Raw genomic sequence first — 6,862 nt, 5'->3', positions numbered from 1 at the left:
TCTTATGGTGAATAAAGTAGAGGGACCAAACTGCACCTTCCGCGTCTGCTGGGGATAAACCTTGGCACACACCATTCATCGCGCTGTGGCGCAATTCCTCACACCGGTGCTGTTCTGGATGCTTTAAACACAGTAACCTTCTCAAGCTCGTCTTGAGATTTTCTTTTGACATTAGCTACCAAAACACCTTTGGGTTTCTAAGAATTGCCACTGTGTAAATATTGTATATTTTATCTGTGCATAATTGGTATTTGATTTATTTTGCATTCTGTTTTTTTTGCATGTGTTGTATTTTGTTTGGGTTTGAGTTTGTTTTGTTTAATTCTTCTACACTATTTGAAAAGAAGTGAGTTCTCTTTTAAAGAATTCTGTGAAATAAAAGACCTTACCTGTTATAATTAAAAGTTCTGTCTCTGCCCCATGATTGAAGGTAAAACGAACCTGTCTGCCTTTATGCAAGGTCCTAGGCTTACCCTAGATGGTGTTGTCACTTTGTAACTTAAAGCTTCCTCAACCTGCCACACTAAGCTAACATGCCTCCGTGTCCATGAGTGTTGTTCTCCTGTAGCAGAGGCATGCACACTCAGGCACATGCTCACATGCAGCTTCAGAGCTTTCAATTGTGTCTTTCTGATCCATTTACACATATGATTTACACCACAACTAACACCAGAGCGCTACTGTTTAACTTCCTATTTAGAAGTGCAACGTTGAAAAGGGTCCGGTCTGAAATGCGGCGCAGTGTAGCATTACAAAAGTTGTGTCATCAAATACACTGGTACGGCGGTATATTAAAAATTCATATTATCACAAAAATACAGTATATACTGGTATTCGATATGAACCGGTATCCCGCCCAGTTGTCTGCCGCAGAGGTGAGCAACTTTTATCACATCGGAGCCTCAATAATGTGAATATGAGAGGCCACGTTATCAACGTTCACATCAACATCAACAGAATAATAAACAATCTGAACGTTTGTCTGTGATTTCATATGTTTTTTGGAGTCATTTTGTGTAGCTGTGTTTTTGCTTTGTGTTTGTTTTTGTGTGTGTTTTTTAAGTCATTTACGTGTATTTTTGGTGTTGTTTTGTATATTTTTCAGTTATCTTTATGTATATTTGTTATCAGCTTGTGTGTTTTTTTTATGTCATTTGTGCATTTATCTGTGACTTAATATGTTTGTCGGAGTTATGGTTGCTTTGTGTGTTATGAACATTGCATAATCATGTGACTGCACTTTTGCACAGGAGTTGGGAACTATATCATATTCATATTCAGATGTGTAAATGGATGTCTTTCTAAATTGTGTGAGAATATGCATGCAGTGTTTGTGTAGTGTGAGTGAATATACATGTGCTTGTCATTTTAAAGTCGGATGTCAACGCATACTGTATATATGAGAGTGTGCTTGGATGTTGGTTATATATATTGAATTAAATGTACAGTAGTGTGTGGGTAATGTGGCTGGCTTTTGGTCCAGCAGGGGACTGAAGATGGAAATTAGCTTTGGCTACAATCCTGCATATTCACATTTGCATTTTCTTGTTATTAATATGCATTGTCCCTTGAATACATAAACAAATAAAAAAAAATTGAATCAAATGAGTCTGTGTATTTTTGGTGTTATTTTGTGTTTTTGAAGTTTTTTATATGTATTTTGTTTTGTAAATCTTTAAATACTTTTTTATGTATTTTTGTTGTTCTTTTGTGTCTTTTTCTGTGATTGTATGTTTTTTGGAGTCATTTTATGTATTTTTGTTGTTAGTTTGTGCATTTTTTGTATTTTTGCTTGTGTTACATGTTTTTGAAGTTATATACGTGTACTTTAGTTGTGGTTTTTACGTACTTTTGTTGTCTTTTTGCGCACTTTTCTGTGATTGTATGTTTTTTGGAGTCATTTTGTGTGTTTCTTATGTTGTTTTGTGTAGTTTTATTTCATTTTCTGTGTTTATAGAGTTATATTGTGCATATAAGGGCCGCGCAATGACCACGTCTAGTCTATTCTCTTTATATTGTCTATTGACAATATAAAGAGAAAGTCATTGAGAGGATGTATATACATCTCTTTACTGAGCTGTATCTTTGTCAGATGAGTTGAAAAATACAGTATATGGATGCACGTCTTCCAGTAAGTCTTCACTCCCCTAACAGGTTGTCACAATAATGGGCCTTCTCGGCACAATGAAAACCAGCAGGTGTGTCACTTTTGGAGACTCCATTTGTACCTCTGCTGTGATAAATGAAAATCTCCTGTGCAGCGGTCTGAATGGTCTGTCATAATGGCTTCTGCCCGGTGTCGAAATGGGGGACAGCTTCTCCCGCGTACGGGAAATTAGAAAATTAGAGTGGAACATTTGGCTTTTGCTGAGGAGGATCTGTAATTTTCAGTAATGGCTCACACATGTATGTTCCATCAGCGTTGTGCACAGAGATGCAGCAGCAGAGCACACCTGCAGGCGCGGACTAGTTGGAAACGTAGTCTGATAAGTGGATTGCACACATGCGTGTCCAAATACTTGCACATGATTTAAACCGAGAGCTAAACATTTGCACAAAAAAAGCTCCATATCCCAAAGTCCATCCAGCTCACTATTCTGCATGTCATATTTGTTTCCTCAACACTGAAGCTGCCTATTTGTTTCTTTAATCTCTGTGTTTATATTTCTCGGTCCAAACTTGTCAGTGTGAGTCCAACTCAAGCAATTAGCACAAGGCGGAAAGCAAATAAAATGTCAGATGAAAGCAAAAAGCACGGATCCTGACCTCACACTCACTGCAGAGCCAGCAGACGCTCGTTTCCAAAGCTGTGAATTCCTGGATGCCAAACCGGCCTCTGTTTCAATGGATTTACAATGGCTGCTTGTGTTTTCCAAACATATCATTATTCTATATTTGCCTGGGTCATGTGAGAATCCACAGGCCTTTGTTTGAGCAAAAAACTGAAATCTCAAGGTTCATATTAACTATCTGTGAAAAATTTATGACTACACTCAGCCACTTTATTACATACACTGGCTTAACTCGCTTGTTTACATACAGAGTTCATATGGAGCATCAGAATAAGCTGGTGAACCTGTCATTGCACAGTGTTTGTGCCAACAATACATCAACCAACTTCTACTTGTAGCTATTCACAAGACAACATTTAGGCTTTACAGTCGAAATAACAAATATCTCCTTACTAGTGTTAGAAAACCAGAATATAGATTGAATTTGTTTGGGAAACTGAAGATTACCACAATCTTACTTTATTAAAGCTGCCACTGTTGTTAATTTTCATTTTTTGAACTGCCACGTCTTCAATTACACAAGTAGTTGTAACCACATTCATACACTGGTGTTTATTTGACAAAAATATGCACCGGTATTTGTAGGAGATTCAAGTTATTAGATAAAACAAATATTTTTCTGTTTTGTATGAGTTAATGTTGCTGTGAAATATTATTAATTTAGTGTTTCTCTATGACATAGCCAATATCATTATATCTAATAGCCCTTATATTAATATATATCATATACCAAATACATCCTTACATCAAATAGTTCTGACGGTCAGGTCATTTTTCGAGACCTACTTTCTGGGACAAGGAAAAAAAATTTCAAAGCAACTGACCAAATCTACAGTAGCTGATAAAACAAGCTTTACGTAAACGACAAGACAAGTCATATATAACAACCCCAGGGACACTAATTCACACCAAACACGTCGAAAGCGGCAGGTTTACATTTACAGTACATGGTAGACACGCTTGTAGGGAGCATCCTGTGCCTCCTGTGCGGCGCGTTTTGAAGCTTTTCGTGCGGCGGACACTTTTGGCGTGCGTCCGGCGTTTTCAACGCAGCCGACGCTGGAGTTGGGATTGTTGAACTTTTGGGGCATATTGCGGTGTGTCGACCAATCAGGAGCATTCCCCAACTGTGACGTATTCAGAATAATGAGAAGAAGAAGAAAAAAAAACACTAACCGGAGGTGGAGGCAGATGGAAAGGCACTCTTCTGCTGGAATAGAGGGCCTGTAGTTGGGGTCCTTGTAGGAGATGCGAGCGTCGATGCAGATCAGCAGGTTGTCAAACTGGGCACGGGAGAGATGGAAGTAGCACTGAAAGCGACTCTCGTCCGAGCGCAGCTCTGGTGAATCCAGAAATGGCGCAGAGGAGCAAATAAAGCCAAGCCACTCTCTGAATAATGTAGAGTTGATGAACGGGATTCGGAGGGGGCGTGTTCAGCAAGGAATTCCAAACTTTATTCTCCATTCACCCACACTTGTCTATAGCCCTCTAACATCACAGTGCACACACTGATTAACGGCAAAATACATCTGCCTGGAAACACAGCCTTCTCAACACAATGTCCCCCACCACTTCACAGTCACTGGGTGAATTATGAACATAACTGATCGCCACAATATCATCCATTGTATGAACACCACCGGCAACAGAGAAGCACCTCACCTCGACGCCCGTCCCGAGCTTCTTCGACAAGCGTACTGATTCAATGAGCACAAGCGTCCAACAACGTGCGTGAGGCACGATTTTGACGTCCGAAACGCGTTTTGATTTCTAAATGTAAAGCCTTCTAATTACAACCTATAATACATAGGCCTATAAACTTTTGCATTTCTGCCTGGCTCAGATACATCTTTATCTCCTCCTCTATGATGTGAGACAGCTAAAGTTTAAACTCTTGACAATCAGAAATGTTTTATGCAACATAACATTGTGCACATGGCTGAAAGGAAGAAGCTTTGCTCCGTGCCAAAGGGAGGAGGGACACAAGATAACAACTATGGATAAAATGCTGAAGAATAATACGAATTCTAACTTTAAATGTAAATAAAATATACAAATGTGTCTGTTCACATATGACCCACGTCACGAGTGACGTGGCTGGAGGCAAAAACAAGAAACGCTGCTGGCTAAAACCTAAGGAGGCTAGTAATGTTACAGCTTTAGAATGTCGTCTTGTTGTGTGTTTGAGTGCCACAATAGGAGGAATAACGTTAGTGGATGTAAATTAAAGTTCTATAGGATTCCAGTGAAACTCATGCTCAGAAAAATGAAGACAATCATGGTTTTGCCTCCAGGCTAAGCCCCGCCCAACAAAATATGTCACAATGTTTATAAACTTTTGACAAAATCAAAGGGTCTATATTTCCAGTGTGATTTTCTGTGTTTTCCATCCTGTCATCCATTGAGTTTCAATCACCCACCCTTGGTGTTTGAGTCAGGTTCAAGGTCTGAACTCCATCTCACTGTCAGAGAAAACCTAACACCTGCACCAGCTCTGCAGAACCACGTGAACGTCTCGACACTGATCCTCCCAATCTCCCACGTCCCAAAGGCGACACGCTCAAACCCAGGTACAGTATTTACAGTATGGGAAAAGAGACTGAGCGGTTGTAGGGGTCCCCCCCTCACTTCAGGCCCATTGTATTAGTAGACGTGTGTTGAGAGAAGCATGTGTCTATGTGTTGTTGTGTCTCCGGGTGCAATGAGAGTACAAGAGGTATAGATGGATGTCCTCGGGGCTTCTGTTGTTCGCATGGCCGCACTGATGCATATATCAAACAGGTTCAAAGGAGCAAGGAGAATTTTCCTCTCTGGGGTCAGTTTACATCCGTAAAACAGGGTGTAATGAAGTGCTCCAGACTGTTTTACATGTTTTTAAAGCTCAGATAAAGAGAAACAGATGTATTTGTGGGTGTATATCCTACATTTATAATATACTTCTGCAATCAGTCAAAATTGCTAAGCAAAAATGTGTGACTAACTAATTTCTGCTATTTTATCGGTGTGTCATTACTCGCTTATCTCTAAAGCAGAGGTTCCCAACCTTTTTAGCCCTAGACCCCCAAAATAAAAGTTCCAGAGACTGGGGACCCCCACTGTACTTGAAGGTGGTTGAAAACAGACATCTCCGTAACATTGCTAAAATCAGATCGATCCTGTCTCAGAGCGACGCCGAAAAACTAGTCCATGCTTTTGTTACCTCTAGACTGGATTATTGTAATTCTCTTTTAGCAGGCTGCCCGAGCAAGTCGCTTAAGACACTTCAGCTGGTTCAAAATGCTGCAGCACATGTACTGACTAAAACTAGGAGAAGAGATCACATTACTTCTGTATTAGCCTCTCTGCATTGGCTTCCCATAAAATATAGAATAGAATTCAAGATTCTTCCTCTCATTTATAAAGCCCTAAATGGACAGGCACCAGTCTATCTCAAGGAGCTTGTAGTGCCATACAATCCCCCCAGAACACTACGCTCTCAAAATGCTGGAATACTCGTTGTTCCATTTGTCTCTAGAAGTAGTATAGGAGGAAGAGCTTTCAGTTATCAGGCCCCACTTCTCTGGAACCATCTACCAACCACGGTTCGGGGGGCAGACACCCTCTCTACCTTTAAGGTTAGGCTCAAAACATTCCTCTTTGGTAAAGCTTTTAGTTAGGAACCAGCTCATAGCTCATAATTAAGATGCAATAGGCATAGACTGCCGGGGGGGGGTCTGGCATGCTCGGTTGGAGAGAGGTTGGAGAGGGCGTAAAGAGAGAGGTCATTTAGGCTAGAGAGGGGCCGGAGAGGGTCCCATTCCTCTCTCTAACACTCCCTCCATGTCTGCTTCTTCCCTTGTGTGTTTGCTCCTGTACTCCTTCTGGCTTTTGTCTTGCAGGTCCGTGGGATCCTCAGTGTGGAGTTACAGAGTCTCAACAACTCTGTCTCCACCCTTTCCTCTGCACACACCCAACACAGCATAACGTGGATGGCTGTTCATCATAGGAATGGGATCCACACAAGGTTCCTGCTGCTTAACAGAAGGTTTTCCTTGCCGCCATGATGAATTCATGTTGGGTGTGGGATACAT

This window comes from Gouania willdenowi, chromosome 8, assembly GCF_900634775.1.
Source record: "Gouania willdenowi chromosome 8, fGouWil2.1, whole genome shotgun sequence".
Lineage (NCBI taxonomy): Eukaryota > Metazoa > Chordata > Actinopteri > Blenniiformes > Gobiesocidae > Gouania > Gouania willdenowi.
This window is presented reverse-complemented; position numbering follows the sequence as displayed.